General features: G+C 44.3%; 1 pseudogene; it reads left to right on the top strand.

Moving 5' to 3' along the window:
* Positions 1 to 730: 730 nt before the first annotated feature.
* Positions 731 to 17,292, top strand: LOC136648315 (uncharacterized; annotated as a pseudogene).
* The last annotated feature ends 2,444 nt before the right edge of the window (positions 17,293 to 19,736 follow it).

Below are 19,736 nucleotides of genomic sequence, written 5' to 3'. Positions count from 1 at the left end.
AGGGAAACTCAGGTTCAAATCACTGCTCAGCCATGAAGTACTGGGTGACTTTGGACCAGTCACTCTCTTTCAGCCTAACTTGCCTCACAGCTTTGTTGTGGGGGATAAAGGGGGGCAGTGCACACAGAAGCTCCCTGGAGAAATTGTGATATAAATTTGAAACACAAAAATGAATTAACATTTGAAAACCCAGCAGCATTTAATTTACTGACTGATCTCATGAGTCATTGTACTGAAGGAGGGGCTGAAGCGACCAAGTTAATGGAGTTTCAGGAGTGGAATGGGGGAACTAGTCGGCTTCATGAAATCATTACTAGGACTTCATCACCAGCACTCTTTAGAGCTGGCGGCACAAAGTGTGCAGGAGAGAAGTGGTGGGCTAGACTTTGGACTGAGGTCGGGGTAGAACATGAGGAAGGGAGAAACAGAGATGTGCAGAATCCTTCTCAGGAACAAAGTGCCAGGTAAGGCACAGCGAGTTTAGCCTCTGTGGGAGGAGAAGGAGAAGGCAAGTAGACCTCTGAGTTTTGGAGAAGGAGAGGGAGGACTCTCTGAGTTGTGAAAGAGGAGGAGGAGGAGAAGGTAAGTGTACTCTTTCTAACTCTTTGTCTTCTAATCTTAAATCAACATTAAATCAACATTGAAATTTAGCTTTACCTTTAGCTTAGCTTTACCTAAGTTAGCACCTAAAAACCTAAGTTTACCTAGGTCAGCACCTGCAGAAGCGCGCATGGCCTCTGGGAACCCAGTGCCTTGGGAACAAAGTGCCAGGTAAGGCACAGCAAGTTTAGCCCCTGTGCGAGTTCAGCAGCAGGGTGAGGAAGCCAGGGCCCCAGATACCACCCTTTCTCTTCCCTTGAGAAGAGGGCAGCAAACCAGTGAAGGGTTTTTAAGTACCCCTAAACAAACAAACAAAATAAAAAAAAGCTATGCAGTCAGACAGTAGCAGCAGGGTGGGGGCTATTCCATGTTTTGCAATGAGTGCCACATGTATGACTATATGCCTCTGGGGCATAAGTCATGGGTGTGTCCTCGGTGCAAGGAGCTCCAGGGACTAAGGGAACGCGTCCGCTCCCTTGAAGCCTTGGTGGCCAACCTGGAGAAGCAGGCAGAGAAGGACCATGGGGAGACTTCCAGGGACAATCAGGCTTTGTCCCACCCGCAGGCGTGCAGCTCCTCAGCTGCCCGGTGGGAAGTCTTTAGGCTGGAGAACCTCATCCTGGAGAGGAGGAAAACAATCCCCTAGGGGGACCCCTTCTCCAGGAGACGGGCCCGTATCCGAATGCACTCAGGATACTCCTCAGCAGGAGGGGGGTCGGGGACCTTGTAGTGGGGGATTCAATTATTAGAAACTGAGAGGGGGGTTTGCGATGGGTGTGAGGACCGCATGGTGACTTGCCTGTCTGGTGCGAAGGTTGCGGACATCACTTCTTGTCTAGACAGGCTGGTAGATAGTGCTGGGGAGGAGGTAGCGGTTGTGGTGCATGTCGGCACCAACGACATGGGCAAGTGTAGCCGGGAGGTCCTGGAGGCCAAATTTAGGCTATTAGGTAGGAGGCTGAAAGCCAGAACCTCTAGGGTAGCGTTCTCAGAAGTGCTACCTGTTCCACACGCAGGGCGAGCTAGGCAGGTGGAGATCAGGGGTCTTAATGCGTGGATGAGATGATGGTGTAGGGAAGAGGGGTTTAGATTTGTTAGGCACTGGAGAATGTTTTGGGACAAGCAGGGCTTGTACAAGAGGGACAGGCTTCACTTGAACCAGAATGGAACCAGACTGCTGGCGCATAACATTAAAAAGGTGGCAGAGCAGCTTTTAAACTGATCCTGGGGGAAAGCCGACAGGAGCCGAGGGGCATCCAGTTCAGAACTCCTCATCCCTATGAGATGAGGATGGGGAGGTTAGAGAACAACAAGGTAAAGGCAGAGTAGGAGAAGAAATTGGGAATGGAAGCATGATGGGATGTGATAGACGGTTTGGCACAATGAGGAGATTCAGGGACAAAGGAGCGAATAAGCAGCCCATCCTGGGGCATTCCATGTACAAATACTTTTATGCAAATGCCAGAAGTCTCCAAGCAAAGATGGGAGAACTGGAATGTCTGGTGACAGGGGAAAACATTGACATAGTGGGCATAACGGAAACCTGGTGGAATGCGGAGAATCAGTGGGATACCGCAATTCCGGGCTATAAACTCTACAGGAGGGACAGGCAGGGGCATGTTGGAGGTGGGGTGGCCGTTTATGTTAAGGAGGGGATAGAATCCAGCAAAGTAGAGATTGAAGGTGGATCCGACTCCACCACAGAATCTCTGTGGGTTAAATTGCCAGGCCTGAGGAGTGATGTAATACTGGGGGTGTACTATCGTTCTCCAGGCCAGAAACTGGACCTTGAAATGAGGAAACAGATCAGGGAGGTGACAAGGAGGGACAGGGTTGTAATCATGGGGGACTTCAATTATCCTCATATAGACTGGGTCAATATGTGTTCTGGTCACAAAAAGGAGTCCAGATTTCTTGACACGTTAAATGGATGTGCCTTAGAGCAGCTAGTCATGGAGCCCACCAGAGGACAGGTGCCTCTGGATTTAATATTGTGCGGTACTCAGGACCGGGTTAGAGATGTCAATGTTACTGAGCCATTGGGGAACAGTGATATGCTGTGATCCGTTTCGACATGCACATCGGGGGAAGAATACCGGGCAAATCTCTCACAAAAACCCTTGACTTCCAATGAGCAGACTTCCCTCAAATAGAAGGCTGGTTAGAAGGAGGTTGAAAGGAAAGGTAAAAAGAGTCCAATCTCTCCAGAGTGCATGGAGGCTGCTTAAAACAACAGTAATAGAGGCCCAGCAGAGGAGTATACCACAAAGAAAGAAGGGTTCCACTAAATCCAGGAGAGTGCCCGCATGGCTAACCAGCCAAGTTAGAGAGGCTGTGAAGGGCAAGGAAGCTTCCTTCCATAAATGGAAGTCTTGCCCTAATGAGGAGAATAAAAAGGAACATAAACTGTGGCAAAAGAAATGTAAGAAGGTGATACGGGAGGCCAAGCGAGACTATGAGGAACGCATGGCCAGCAACATTAAGGGGAATAATAAAAGCTTCTTCAAATATGTTAGAAGCAGGAAACCCGCCAGAGAAGCGGTTGGCCCTCTGGATGGTGAGGGAGGGAAAGGGGAGATAAAAGGAGACTTAGAGATGGCAGAGAAATTAAATGAGTTCTTTGCATCTGTCTTCACGACAGAAGATCTCAGACAGATACCGCTGCCCGAATGGCCCCTCCTGACAGAGGAATTAAGTCAGATAGAGGTTAAAAGAGAAGATGTTTCAGACCTAATTAAAGATCAATAAGTCACCAGGCCCTGATGGCATCCACCAAAGGGTTATTAAGGAATTGAAGAATGAAGTTGCTGATCTCTTGACTAAAATATGCAACTTGTCCCTCAAAACGACCATGTTGCCAGAAGATTGGAGGAAGCAAATGTCACACCGATTTTTTAAAAGGGAAGGAGGGGGGACCCGGGAAACTATTGGCCAGTCAGTCTAACATCTATACCAGGTAAGATGGTGGAATGCCTCATCAAAGATAGAATCTCAAAACACATAGACGAACAAGCCTTGCTGAGGGAGAATCAGCATGGCTTCTGTAAGGGTAAGTTTTACCTCACAAACCTTTAAGAATTCTTTGAAAAGGTCAACAGGCATGTGGATTGTGGGAGAACCCGTGGACATTATATACCTGGACTTTTAGAAGGCGTTCGACACGGTCCCTCACCAAAGGCTACTGAAAATCTCCACAGTTAGGAATGAGAGGGTCCTCTCCTGGATTGAGACTTGGTTGAAGACCAGGAAACAGAGAATGGGTGCCAATGGGCAATTTTCACAATGGAGAGAGGTGAAAAGCGATGTGCCCCAAGGATCTGTCCTGGGACCAGCACTTTTCAACCTCTTCATAAATGACCTGGAGACAGGGTTGAGCAGTGAAATGGCTAAGTTTGCAGATGACACCAAACTTTTCAGAGTGGTGAAGACCAGAAGTGATTGTGAGGAGCTCCAGAAGGATCTCTCCAGAATGGGCAGCAAAATGGCAGATGTGTTTCAACGTAAGTGTAAAGTCATGCACATTGGGGCAAAAAATCAAAACTTCACATATAGGCTAATGGGTTCTCAGCTATCTGTGACAGATCAGGAGAGAGATCTTTGGGTGGTGCTGGACAGCTCGATGAAAGTGTCAACCCAATGTGCGGTGGCAGTAAAGAAGGCCAATTCTATGGTTAGGATAATTAGAAAAGCTATTGAGAACAAAACAGCTAATATTATAATGCCATTGTACAAATCAATGGTAAGGCCACACCTGGAGTATTGTGTCCAGTTCTCGTCACCACATCTCAAAAAGGATATAGTGGAAATGGAAAAGGTGCAAAAGAGAGTGAATAAGATGATTACTGGGCCTTCCTTATGAGGAAAGGCTACGGCGTTTGGGCCTCTTCAGCCTAGAAAAGAGACGCCTGAGGGGGGACATGATTGAGACATACAAAATTATGCATGGAAAGGATAGAGTGGATAGAGAGATGCTCTTTACATGCTCACATAACACCAGAACGAGGGGACATCCACTAAAATTGAGTGTTGGGAGAGTTAGGACAGACAAAAGAAAATATTTCTTTACTCAGCATGTGGTTGGTCTGTGGAACTCCTTGCCACAGTATTTGGTGATGGCATCTGGCCTGGATGCCTTTAAAAGGGGATTGGACAAGTTTCTGGAGGAAAAATCCATTACGGGTTACAAGCCATGATGTGCATGTGCAACCTCCTGATTTTAGAAATGGGCTATGTCAGAATGCCAGATGCAAGGGAGGGCACCAGGATGAGTTCTCTTGTTATCTGGTGTGCTCCCTGGGGCATTTGGTGGGCCGCTGTGAGATACAGGAAGCTGGACTAGATGGGCCTATGGCCTGATCCAGTGGGGCTGTTCTTATGTTCTGCGAAAAGTCAATAAATTAGATGGTGGGGGATAAGACCTTCTGAGAAAGGTCAATTGTTCTATAGAAACACAGTTGGCTTCCATTGAAAAGTCTCAGGTGTCTCTTGACATGCCTTGAAATCACTTTTTTTGTCATATTGGTGCCACAGTTCCTTATGATCTAAGTCAGAGGTGTCAAACATAAGGCCTATGGGCCAGATGTGGCCCCCAGAAGCTCTTTCTCCAGCTGCCCATTAAAACTGAACTCTCCCAGAGTCCCTTTCAACAGTGAGGCTGCTGCCAAGTCTATGGGAGGGAGAAACAGAGGGAGGCCTCAGGAGACAAGGAATGCTATGGAGGAAGGCACAGACCAAAAGGGGTGAGAGAGGCAGACTCTGCCAAGGCATTGAGAGAGCCCAATTATTGTGCAGGCCATCCTTTCAGCAGCACTGTTTCACTGAGGCTTCAGAGCTGTGAAGTGACACCTCAGCATAAAGGGCACAGCTGAAAGGGTAATATAAAGGGCACTGGAGCTGAAAGGCTCCAGTGGCGTAGCTAAGCCCACGTGATATGAGCCCATGTGATATGGCTGGCTCTCCCATATCTTGAAAATATGATCAAGATTTGCACATTTTATCTTGTCATTCACAGCTAATGTTTCTATATGAGAATAAAGTACTTATTTCTGGCCAACTACTTAATGACATCACTTCCTGTTTAATGATATTATTTACGACTCTGAGCAGGCACCATGAAAGCTATTCGACTCACTCTATGAAATGAGTTTGACAGCCCTGATCTAAATCCTACAGTGTCATGTTGGCCCTGTAGCTGCCTGAGAACAGCAGCATTACACACTGTTTCTGATCTCTTCCTACAAGGGAAGTATATGGAGTAGTGCAGGATGACTCTTTCCCATTAGCTCTGTAAACAGCAGCACTGTAAACAGGTGAACTCCAGCATCAACATTTGAATCCCAGGAATGCAAATCCACTCAAGGTCTTTGACTGACACCTCCTTCCTGAATCTTCAAAATCCTTGGTGTCAGCCCAGGTGTCTGGCTGCCAGATTCATTTCACATTGTGTTGTTCCCCACTGCACCCCAATCTAATCCCAAGGACTAATAGGTTTGCACAGTTAATCTTATGTTAATAGGCAAAATGTTGCTCTGTTAATTAACCTGCAAATCTTGGCTCTTGCGCTTATCTTGTTCATCCACAAGATCTCTAGGAAGAAATGGATACTTTAGATAAAATAATTGGAGCAAAAACAAATTACAAAGTTGGTAGATAAGATCAAGATCTGTTAGTGAGGTAGCTCTTGGGAATGGTTTGGGTGCTGAATGTGAAGTAAAAGTCAAACTGACTATTCAAAAGTCACAGGGCTGCTTCACACACTATCAGGACAGTGTTGTAAAATTTGATACATAAGCATTAGGGGAGTGCATTCCATTCAGGATGAAACGCAGTTGTGGCCCAATCCTATCCAATGCACAAGTGTCTATGGCAGTCTGACTTTTCTTCTCCTGTCCTTTGTCTGTCTCTGGCTGCCTGGGGCCTCTTCTTCAATATCTGAAAAAGTAGCTTCCTAGTAAGTAGATGTAGATTAGGTGAGCCACAATCTGACTCACTTCCTTTCCCACTCAGTGTGATTCCAGGGAAGAAAGGCAGAGGTCTTGAGTTAATTGTTTCCTCTACTCTGTGTGTTTTCCCTTGAAGAGAATCATCTCCAGGAGCTTCTGATGTTTTCCTTGAATCTGAAAATTCCTTCTCATTTGAATGTTCCACAGTTACCTATTCCTGCTCATCAGAATGACCTATAATCTTGTGGACATGATTTGTTGATATTTTTCTCTTTTTTCACAGGTCACAGATGCATTCTTCCAAGAGCTAGTGTAGCGCAGTTTCAGCAACCTATCCATGAGGCCAACAGGAGCGATAGCCTCAGGAAGTAGACTGGCTGGTGGTGGGTACTTCTGTTAACCAACTCACCTGAACTGATCCACCTCCTCCCACTTCCATGACTGGAAAAGGAAGAAGACAGAGAAGAAAAAGGAAGAGGAGGGGATAGAGGGGAGGGCTAGAGTGTAAGAGGAGCAGAGGCTGGCACATCACCAAGTCAATGAAGAAGCATTTAACACACTGTCTCAGGTGCCAGAATGTCTTGGGCTGGCCCTGCCTAGTTTAGTTTAGGACCTGGATGATTCCCCACCTCTGTGTCTATCTGTTTTGCTTTGACCTGGTGCTTAAACTACAAAACCCAAAGAACTGCATTTCCTTGAGACCTTCTGCATTTATATCTGAATTTTTCTGGTGCGTTGTCTTAGGGTTAGCTCTGTACATTTTCAGATTTTGGTGCAAACTGGATACAAAGCAAAATAACCATATGCTCAAGCATCTAATACTGCTTTTTGTTTACGAATAGCACCCGAACCTTCTGGTTGGCAACCTTCAGTCTCGAAAGACTATGGTATAAGCCTACAGCACCCGGTATTCCCAGGCGTTCTCCCATCCAAGTACTAACCAGGCCTGGCCCTGCTTAGCTTCCGAGATCAGACCTTCACAACTTTCTTTTTGACATTTAGCAGGAGTTTAGCCAGAAGAATTACTACACTGTCTGTGAGTTCCTTGCAAAGGTGCCATGTAAAACTATACGGCAGGATCATCAGAGACTTTTTAATTGTAACGAACTTGAATTGCCCTTAGACTGAAAATCCCAGCATGAACTTCAGCTCACTTTGTCCCCATATAGTAGGCTTCCATCCATGTAAACTTTATCCAATTCTGAAAAGTAATTGAAAATTTTCAATGAGTTGAATTTTGCCCATTGAAACCAATGGGAAATGATTGAAAAATGAATCAAAATTGAAACAGCGCCTCCAGCCAAACTGGGCATAAAGTGAAATAAGCAGCTAAAATGAGCAGCTGAAACAAGCAGGCACTAAAGGAAGCAAGTTTCAAAATGAATGGTTGTGTTTTGTACATCCTTAGTATCCATAGCATCAAATCTTTATACTATATCAGGAAGTATATCTAATAAATTTATAGAATGGCAGTTTTTATTTTCAGCATTCTGAAATGATCAGTTGCAAGCTAATCAGCCATAGGTATTTTTGTCCCTTTTCTTTTTATAATAAGAGTATTTTGTGCAACACTTAAAACAAAATCCCTACTGGCATACAGCAATTAAGTTGCAAGATGTGTTTTATGATCTTATGCTTCTTGCGTTGTTGTTACTGTGTGCTCGCAGTGTTGAAAACGACAACCTGCTGTGGCTTCTCAATGTGAATCCCCACAGCAAAGTCCAGAATGTTCCACATTATAATCTACTTGTGGGCTTCACAACAGTTCCTTTCCATGTGATGTTTTGCTGTGTGTGATGTGGCCTTTGTCAAGCACAGTTTGTAGTTTGGTTCGTTTACTTGAGCCATTGAGCTTGTCTTAAGAAGCTGTTCCTTACATTGTTCTAGAATCATTTGTACAGTAGGTGTTGATTGTGCCTCTTCTCTGCTTCTGGGAGTCATCTGAATGTTACACAGATTGAATTACTGTGCGGAGTGAATGAGAATTCATTTGGAGAAGAGCCTGCCTTAGGCCAGGGGTTGGGCTATATAATATTCATGTTCCTTCCAGTCCTTATAATTCTTACATACAATAAAAAGCAATTTTGGCTTCAAGCAGCCAGTAATTTGATATCCATGAATAGATGATAGTATCTGTGGTTGCATCCTTCACAGGCAGAAAATCTCACTTTACATTTCTGCTTTTTCTGTTCACCTCTCACATGCCAAATCATATCAACATTTTCTCCTTAAGTTGATGGTTCAGATTGACTGATATACAAAACAAATTCTGACTAGCCCAACATATTACTATCATGCACAGGAAGATAACTCTGATTAATGTAGCTAATATCTGTATTAAAGTCCAAACACAAAATGGCAGCAACACTTTCACTCAGATTCAAGAACATTATCTTGGTACTTTTTAAAGGAACTTTCTTTAAAGGAATAGGCAGCCCAATCCTAAACTGCTCTGGCACTTGTATACTACACTACATCCAATGCAGCTCAGGAGGCAGCTGGAGGTCTCCTCGGGGTGATATATTTCTGCTTACCTCATGTCAAGCCCCAGCCACCTTTATGGGGCTTCTTGAATCCATGCCAGCTATTTATCTGGTGCAAATTTGGGAAGCCCTGTGTAGGGCTGCCCAGCCCAGGAAGGGAGTTAGGATATGGTGATGGAGATATGGCAACAATCCGGCCCCCTCCTGGGCATGATCCGCACTCTGCCACCCAGAAATGTCCCCTCTCACTTCCATAGTGTCCTCCTGCCACCCTCTCCCACCCACCCCACACATCTGCCACAACTTTACCTGTGCCAGCTGGCGCTGGGATGGGATGGGATGTGGTGCTGCCAGGCCAGGGCAGGCCTTCATGCCAGCCCAGCCAGCTCACAGTAGTCACAAACATGCTTTACAGCACATTTGTGACACTCTGAGCCAGTGCAGGGAAGGCTGTCTTGGCTCAAGAAGAAGTTTGGATTGCACTCTCAAAGAAAGAGCCTGTTTCTCTCCCCCTCCTTTACCCAACCTAAAGATACTGCAACCAATTTAGGAAATTAAGAACAGGATGTTGTCAACAGTGAATACAGAGATGTCTTGGCACCTTTTAATTTCCTATTATTCCAACTGAAAGGTGCTAGGACGATTTCCCTAGCAAAATAGGTAGAGGAATTTTCTCAATTGGCTTCCATGTTAAATATATATTGGAAGAAATTTAAATTTAATAAAAGCCCATATTTCAAATGATGAATGATACATGCATTTAAAACATGTGGAGTAATTTTTGCTTTCCTTCAGGAAAGGAATAGCAAAGGAAAATGAGGCAGGGGATACTCATGTACCAACTGACACATTATAAAAGACTATGGGATGGACTGAAAATAAAGACTTTTTAGAAAGTTGACAACCATTTATTACATACTGGAACTGAACTGATCTGAACGAAGATATCTGAAAGGAAGTACAGAATGTTATTTTGCATTAAAGGGGAAAGTTTGTGACTGTGTGATAGCACAACTGATCGTCTTTTTGCTATGATCTCATGTTATTCGTATTTGTTTTTAGAACAAGAAAATATAATAGTTTCAAAACATGCATGGGATATTTTTGCTGCTTAATCCATGGTCTACCACATACAAGAAATAAACTAATGGCACAATTCTGAGCAGTGTGAGGACCGGTGCAGCGCATGCTGCATCAGTGCTTGCCGTTGCAAAAGTGCTGTAAAGTGCTTAGCAGTGGCATAGTTGTCAGGCGGGCTGGCCAAAAGGTCACACCAGCCCACTTGCACCAGCAAGGCCAGTAGTTCATGCGGTGGAATTCTGTGCCAAGCAGTGAGGAGGTGGAGCAGGGCGCAGGGCGGGTGGGGAAGGATATGACAAGGGGGAGGGTGGCAACAGAAGCAGGATTGGTGGCAACTGTGTGTGCCAAATCCTATCCCCCTTCCTGGGCCTGATCCACTGATACAGGGCAACATGTACTTGAACCAGGTATAGAGCTTGCACAGGTCCAAGTTTCCCCATTGAAGATGCTGGGGCTTACCTTGGGACAAGGGGACATGAAAAATTCCTGCACAGGATGCAGCGCAGTTCATGCGGGCCCTGCTGCATGGGAATTTGCACTGAATTGGGCTGTAAATGGTCAATACCAAACATTGATGATATATGTGGACATTTCTGATTCAGAATGTTTCTTCAAAGTCACAAAATTGTAAATGTGTATGTTGTACAGGAGCATTTGTTAAGAGTAAAGGCCTACAACAAACTTTTGTTACAAAGAGTTACTAAACAAGATGTTTACAGCATACATCCTAATATTTTTGGGAATCTCAAAAACTTCAAGAATAGAATACAAATTCTATTGGAAAGAGAATTGAATACTGTAGTGGTTCTCAAACTGTGGGTTCATGGCCACGACCCAACTTTTGGTGGTTTGCTGACAAAATAATTAGGGCAGTGGTTCCCAGACTATGAGCCATGGATCCCCAGGGACCAGTGGAAAGCAGCTAGGAGAGCTGTGGAATCCTTGGAACACCCACTATCCTATACAATGTATAGGATTGTAACCCTAATGGGATTAGGGATTACAGGCAATAGCCCAGTAGGTCAAGCGAGCTGCCAGTCAAAAATGTTTGGGAACTACTGGATTAGGCTATGTGTATCAAGGGTTAAACAACCTATTTGTGGGGAGCACTGCTGCACAATCCACCATTATAGCCACTGAGGCTTGAGCAACGAATCAAGTGAAACTTTTTTCAGATGGATCCTGATGCTAAAAAGTTGAGAATCACTGGAATTCTGTATTTGTAGCAAACAATCAAATCAAAGCGAAGAGTAAGAGCAGACAGCCAAGATGGAATATTTTTCAAAATAACAGTGACAACCATTATTATAAAGACTTTTTGGGGGGGGGGAATAGCTTGATTATTAGTGTTTTCTTTATGCTAACATGTTCTTTGCTTTGAGTATTTAAAAGATAAACTGGACAGAGCAATCAGGAGCAAAGAATACAGTACATACAAGTAAATGCTATGAATCCTAAGAGTTCCAGCCCCACCAGCTTCTTGCTTTACAATGGTACAAGCCTCATGGTCTGCTGTATAGCCATTATTGTTCTTTCAGATGCCAAAAAAGTTACCAAAGTTTGGGCCACCTTGGCACCTTAGCTCCATTTCAGTGAAATACAGATGTGAGAATTTCCCAGGCATACAAATCCACCTGCTCCCTCAAAATGACCTGGCTCTGAAATTATGATGAAATATGAAATAAATATGATGACCCTCAAGGAAGCCCTTGAGCTATATCTCCAGGGAAGTTCTGAAACAGTGTCCTGGTTCTTTTGCTTCTTGTTCTTTCATTAAGATTGCAAGAGCTCCACTGCTCTTTTTAAAAAAAAAATTCTCTCTCGGTTTTCATTGCACGTTGAATCATCCTTGTGTTTTTCTCATGTCTTCTGGTTGTGGTGCAAAAACACTACCACAGTCCAGGTAGCCTTTCTGAATGCATGGGAGTGAGGAAAAGTATTCGTAACATGGAGGGCAGCTCTCTCAATGGATACTAGTGCTCCGTCTGAGCTCAGTAGCGGTATGCCTCCGAATACCAGTCACAGGAGAGCAGAATGCATGGATGTGTGGAGCAAGCCCTGCAAACACACCAACAAGTCATAAAGTCTTGCAGGATGCATGAGGAGCTGGTGCCTATTTCAATATTTTAGCAGGAAATGCCCGTGATATGCCTTGTTCTCAGCAATGATTTTGAGATGCTCCTCCCAATATTTCTCACTATCCAGTTTGTCCCCTCAACCAGGGCCTCTGAGAGGGGCTACAAAGTTTCTTTTGGGTCCCTTTGCAAAGGGGGAGGGGTGAAACAGAGTAGGGGAAGGTGGTGAAGGGTGAGCAGAATGGGGGCGGGGAGGGGTGAAACAGGGGGAGGGAGAATAGAGACAGCTGGAAAAGTCTTTGGAGTCCAGGTCTACTAACCCATGTGGCATCAGTAGGGTACCCAGCATCCCCAGTCGTGGTAGTGTCCCCAGCATCCCATGTGGGCAACAAGTCTGAGTAGATAGGAAAATGTAAGAATTCAGGAAATTTCTGGGCCCCCTCCTTTGGCTCCTGGGCCCCCCTTTTGACCCTGGGCCAGGGTACAAATTACCCCCTTTACTCCCCTCTCCTAGGCCCTGTCCTCAGTATGTTAAGGTCTATGCACAGCGTGAGAGTCTTTGCTACCCCTTCATTTTTCCCAAACAATTTTAGTGGATCACTTCTGCTTGCTGTGGACCCACCATTAGGGGTTGGGGCTGTAGCTCAGAGGAAGAGCAATTGCTTTACATACAAAAGCTACAATCCCTGGCATATCTGGGCAAGGCAAGGAAGGTCCTCAGTCTGAAACCCTAGACAGCCACTGCCTGGCAGTGTAGATAATACTGAGCTAGACAGACCAGTATTTTTCAATCAGTGATACGGTTACCACCAATGGTTACTTGCACCTTGCAGCGAAACCAGGAACATGACACAAAAAACATGGTAGGAGGCTTGGCTCGGTGGACAGAGCTCCAAAGCATGCTTTTCTGCACTCTATAAAGCACCTGTTGGAGATGCTCTAAGAGGATTTCCTTCCTAAGGCAGAGGGTTGGACTAGATGACTTATTAGGCCCTTTCCAACTCTGTGATTCCATGATTCCCATCCACCCTAAGCCTTTATTGGTATTTTGTTGTCCGCCTCCCAATTGGCCTACCAACTCAGAAGTAACAGGTGATGATGTCATCGCCATTTACTTCTGGTGGTACTTTGAACATATGGACCATGTGAAATGGTTCAGTGGAGGACAAAACTTGAGAAACACCGAAATGTTCAGATGTTCCTGAATTGATGTGAAGTAATTGTTGGTTGTAGGCATCAATCTGAAAATGTGTTGTATTCTGTTAACTACACAGGCTGTTTTGCGAGCAGGATGAAAGAACTCCGGTGCCGAACTGGGAAATGCATGGAATGATCCAATTCTAAATGAATGCTTCAAACTATGCCTCCCTTACTGAGCAGTTTACCATGGGGTTTAAGAATCCATCTCCTCCAAAAAGAAAATCAAATTTCAAATGTTTTATTCAGGTTAGACTACACTGATCTACTGTACTCATTCAAAACAACACCAGTCCTATGCTGCCATATCACTGTCAGAGCTAGCGTTCCCATGGTGGCACGTACTTTACGGCATTTCAAAAGCTGCTCCAGCATTTGTTTTGCTTCATTTTTGACAACTTTGGGCTGCTCTTACTCTCATGGATTCTGGATTCCGGATTTCATAACCATTCCCAATTTCTTCAAACAGTGAGAAAAAGGTTTGAACCCAACTTAAGGTTAAGCCTCCACATGTCCATTTTATGTGTTCTTAAAATGATTCTCTGATGACTTTCCCTACCGGTGCTACTGAGTTGTCTCCCTCCTGCTCAGAAGAGATAATGCTAAGCAAGCAGTGCTGCTGCCCGAAGGCACTGACTCACCATCTTGGCTCTTCACAGCTAGGCTTGAAAAGCTACCACTTGCTACGTTATATCTTGAGCTGCCTTAATTTTTTCCCCTTCCTGTCTCCACCCACTGCACATTGAATGGGATCCCTGACAATGAGCAGGTTCATGCCAAACCACATGTGCACCCAGCAGTGCAGTCTTCTGTTCGAATGAAGAGCTTTCCACTTGGCTCAGGCTGACAATAACCACGTCAGGGAACCCATCCAAAAAAACCATCATTCTCTGGCAGCAGACCAAACTATACAGGCATCCCATAATCCAAACACAGTGGGCTGCCCTTCTATCATGAGCAAGCACCACTCCCCAAAGGAAATGCCCTTTACTTCCCAAATTCCAGTACACTATGTACACTGAGGTTAATCTAGGAATCCGCCTGTTACATTCTCCATTCTGTCTGGAGCTCTAGGTCACCCATCTCACATAGCAATCCTCCCTCAGATGTCTCCTGGAGTCCCATGTCTGTCTAGCCTCCCCAGGAAACAACACCCTTGACCAACACCTTACTGATCCTGCTGGATTAGTTTACCCCTGATAATGGGCCCTGTTTGCTCACCTGACTTGGTAAATTTGAACATCTGTCAATTTCAAACCAATCTATCAGAGCTTGGAGGACTCATTTTTCCCAGTGGAGATAAAAGAGAACTGACCCACAGACTTAGGGTAAGATGTGCTAGAGATACAAGATGGGCACTGTGCTTTGCAAGAGAGTCATGCCAAGATGAAAGTGGCAATGCTGTCCAGTTAGAGCAGAGCTGATTTCTGAGATCTCTCTCTCTTGAACTTAGTTTTAGTGTTGGTAATAGTTAGCCCGCCCCCTTTAAGTTTGGTTTAAGCTCATTAGACAAAAAAGCTAGACCACGGCAACTAGCCTGAAAAACTGTTAAGTTCAGTATCAATCTGTTTTGTTAAAAGCTAGCAGGTATCAACAGGTAAGCACCTGTGAATTAAGACCATGAAAATGCACAACAGTTTGTACGAGAGAGAAAGATCTTAGAAATCAGCTCTGCTCTAACTGGACAGCATTGCAACTTTCATCTTGGCAATTTCCATCTTTCTCTTCTCTTTTAACTAAAACTAAGTTAAAAACCAAAAACTAAAAACAACTAAAACTCAACCTTGAAAGCTAAAACTAAAACCAAAGGCAATTGAAGCTAAAATAACTAAGGATTAAAACTAAAAATGAAATAAAACTGGAATAAGAAGCTAAAAAATCAAGCCTAAAAAGTGAAACCTGATGTTTCACCCACAGCTTTGGTGAGCTTCCTCAGAGACCACAGTTCTTCTCAGGCACTGGAACTTGGGGCTGTTCTTATACAGGTGGTAATTTATCACCCATTGAATTAGGGAACATTGTTGTTAGCTGTTAACTCCACTGACTGACTCCTTACTCTTTGAGCAACATTTTTCAGGGCTGGTAGCCATGCATTAACTTTCATTGTTTCTTCTTTCCTGTTCAGATTGTTTGGATGCTTATATATTCCAGTTGCTTCTCTATGCATACGTGCATGGTAATGTATAGTATTAGGCAACAACTCAGTGTGTTCAAAATCTACTTTATGTCCTGTTGTCACTGAGTGTTCTTCAATTGCTGATTTTTCAATCTGTTTTAAGCGGCAGCGGCTGCAATCCTAACCACACTTTCCTGAGAGTAAGCCCCACTGAACAAAATAGGACTTACTTCTGAGTAGACCTGGTTAGGATTGTGCCCAATGTCTTTCATGTTCCTTCACTCGGGTCTGCATACTCCTTTTTGTAGTGCCAATGTATAACTTCCCACAGCAACATGGGATTTGATATACCCCTGCCTGTAAATGTGGGTCTTTTTCATCTTTTGGCGGTCACAGGCTCTGCTGTAGCTTGACTGTTGGTTTGTAAATTGTCTTGATATTTACCTTCTGCAGCAGTCTTCCTATACAATCTGTGACATATTTGATATAGGGAAGAAAGGCCCTGGCCTTTGGTGCTAGTGACTTCCCTTCTTTTTGAGATTTGTTTCTTTGTCGGGAAGCTCTTTTAATCTCTTGCTTTGTGTAACCATTAACTTGTAAGTTTTGTTCCAGAACAAACTGAAATGAAAACAAAACAGATTGAAATGTGTGCATGTGCTTTTTTGTTCAGGTTTTGAAAATGCAAGTTGAAATAGTATTGAATACAAAAGGCAACATTGCTGGAAGCTGTATCAGCATAAATATACATATACCCTGATGTATAAGACTAGTGGTTCATCAAGCTCTATATCTGCCTGAAGAAGTGACCAATTCTGGAATCTCAAAAGATGCATACAAAAATGTAGGCTATGATGAGATGCTCGATCTTTGCAGTACTATACAAACCTGCCTGTGAAATTTTCAGGACATCTTAGTTAATAATCATCTTGGTATTAACTGTCTCACATGATGTTGCTGAGTTCTTTTCTTCTAAATAAGGTTCTGAAAGATCAAGCTGATCCAGGTCCTAATTGAATCTACAGGTCAGTACATAAAGTAGGAGCAGGTACTTTAGTGGAGTGTAATAACATATGTTTGAATGTTCTCTATGCAGATGACGTTCTCTTTGCGTCTGACAACCAGGCGGACCTTGAGCAGCAAGTACAAGCTTGGAGCGACCATCTTGCATTTTTTGGCCTCTGCCTTAACATCAAGAAGACGGAGTACATGACAACAGACCCCAATGAGCTCTGGACAATCCTCACAAATGGCATCGACCTGCCACTTACTGAGACGTTCCAATACCTCGGCTCAACAATCGCAGCTGACGGCAGCCTGAGTCATGAGACCACTATGTGAGTAAACACAGCCTGGACAAAGTGGCGCACGACGACCAGTATCCTTTGCGACAAGAATATCAGTGACCATCTCAAGTCGAAGATCTACTGGATGGTCATCCGGATGGTCACTCTACGGAGCCGAATGCTGGCCGGCGACAAGAGAAGCCAAATGTCACCTCACTGTCATGGAGACAAAGATGATGTCTTAGATCAGTGGTATCACTTGTTTTGACTACGTGCGCAGTGACAACATCTGGCAGCAGTACAGTGTCGCTCCAATCACCAACAAGTTGAGAGAAGCCTGGCATCAGCACTCTGGGACCCAACAGTGGTACGCTGGCACAGAAGGGCCTTCAGTTGGAGGTCAATAGCAAACGACTGAAGGGCCAACCGAAGCAGCGCTGGCTTGACACGCTGCACGGCAACATGTAAATCACCCGCCTACACCCAGACCAAGCCTGCAATTGAGAGAAATCATGACTCTGATCCAAAACAGTGGATCCTGCCACCACACGGGACAAAAGCTGAAGAAGAAGAAGAACAACAATAACAACAAATGTTTGAAGAGGCTTGATCTCTGCTGGCATGAAGAAGAAGAGGAAATTCTGCTGGTCTTATGGTAAATCAGGGAAGTAAAGGAAACCAAAGAGCAATGCAGGTGGCCAAGGGACATGGAGAAACGTGTTGCCTGGAGATGATTACCTATGGTACTAAAGGAGGTTGTGCATTGCTCATGTGCATTGCTCCTGATTTTAAAAGATGTACTTCCTTGTGTACCGTTTATATATTATTTTGCGAAATCTGCCATATGGCAGTATCAGTCTGCTGGATATGTGACATCTTTGTTTTGTGTGCTGTGTTCCTCTGTCGTAGGAACTGTATCAAGCAACTAACTTTGATGGCACTTAGTGTATTGCCACAGGGTAGAATAAGGAAAATACTAAAATGATGCAGTACTATTGTTTTGTGTGTCATGCATGACTGTGGTCCAGTGAAAACAACGGTGAACATTAATATTGGGTGACTGCTGATTTTGCATAAGATGAAGCAAAACATAGCTGTTTTCTGTTCATCTCTTGAATAAATGTGTGGTGTTTTTTTTTTAACATATAGGTGTTGCCTTTGTATGCGCAGGGGATCCATTATTGGTCCCCCTGCGGATACCGAAAATCATGGATAATCAAATCCATGGTTTTTGGCCCACCATTGTGCATAGCCTCTCCAAGGCTCAGCACACCACCCAGAGCTTTTCTAACACAACCTTCGGCAAAAGTGGAAAAGGCTCCGGGTGGCATTTTGAATCTTGGAGAGACTACGTGCGATGGTGTGCAGCCTCTCTGAGACTCAGAAAATCTCCCAGACACTTCTGGAACAAGGTTCTGGTCGCATCTGGGAGGTCTACAGGTGGGGGTCCAGCGGTTCAGCATCCACGGCAAGGCAAATCTGCAGATGCCAGTTCCGTGGATAAAGAGGCCCCACCTGTATCTCAATGCTAGAGCTGTTTATTGTATTATGGGATTTTCCCCAATCCAGATGAATTCAATAGGGCCACTCTGGAGTAAATGATATATGGATTGCAGTGCATACTTAAAATTGCAAAGGTTTGAATGTGGAAGGAGGTCAGACAATCATATTTGAGCTTTGACTAAGCCTAATGTTGCAGCAATCTGTGAATCATGGCAATCGGCTATGCATGGAGCCGTTCATTACCTTGCGTGCTCCTTGGCTTCAGGCATGTTTTCTCCTCCTGTAGCTAGGCTTGTCTAATTTTGCACATTTAAAGGTCAATCTAAGGGGACTGTGGAGTAGCAAAACAAATTCATGCATCCCAAAGGCAGTTCTGTCATCCAACATAGGCCAACGTGTGTGGATGCAAGGAAAAAAGAAAAGTGCTTCAGATGAGAAAGCGGAGGGAGGAGAAGGTGGCAGAAGGCAAACATGCTGGGAGAATTTCAAAGCAAAATGACTTAGAATGCAGATAACCTGCAGAGCAGATCTAGGCCTCGGTTCCAATATTCTGCGGAATATATACAGCATGTACAACATACATGCTGCGTGTGGGTAGGATTGCAGCCTAGGATTGTTAAAAATTTTCCTGCTTGATGATGTCACTTCCAGTTATGACCTCACTTCTGGTGAGTCCCGACAGATTCTCATTCTAAAAAGTGGGTCCCAGTGCTAAAAGTTTGAGAACCACTGGGCTAGAATATTATTATCCAGAATATTATCTCCAGCAGGCAGGCTGTGCAACATGGCCTTTCCCAGTTTGAAAAGACACTTGGCCAACAGTCTGAGGCTAAGAGGCAAAGAAGGAAGGCCCATAGCCAGGGAGACAGACCAGGGACAGACTGCACTTGCTCCCAGTGTGGAAGGGATTGTCACTCCCGAATCGGCCTTTTCAGCCACACTAGACGCTGTTCCAGAACCACCTTTCAGAGCGCGATACCATAGTCTTTCAAGACTGAAGGTTGCCTACTACTATCTCCAGCACAATTCTTAATCTTTTCAGAAATAATTTTGATTATTTTATCTACCATTTAAAAAATCAAACACACATACATATTGAAATGACCCTCTGCATTCTTCCACACCAACCTGCCATTTCTACAAAAGTCTTTGTGCAGCACAATTGACTCTAGACAGACTCTATTTTTATTAAGCTAAAAGTGCTCACGTATTTAAGACCTGGGCACCTTTAGCGTAATTATATCTTACTTACTTTCTTTACTAGGAAATAAATTATCTGTGTCTGCCCTTGCTCTGCAGGTTGTTCTTTGCATGTGCTCCAGATTAAATCCATCCCTCCTGGATTCACGCTTCATGCATCAACACACAAATTAACAATCCAGTTCTGTTATTTGTGTTCGCTAATGCAGTACAAGAATAAACATAGGTTGAAAATTCCTCTCCAAAATAAGCAAGTA

This window comes from Tiliqua scincoides, chromosome 4, assembly GCF_035046505.1.
Source record: "Tiliqua scincoides isolate rTilSci1 chromosome 4, rTilSci1.hap2, whole genome shotgun sequence".
NCBI lineage: Eukaryota > Metazoa > Chordata > Lepidosauria > Squamata > Scincidae > Tiliqua > Tiliqua scincoides.
Note: the sequence above shows the minus strand (reverse complement) of the source record. Positions and strands in the feature narration are given on the sequence as shown.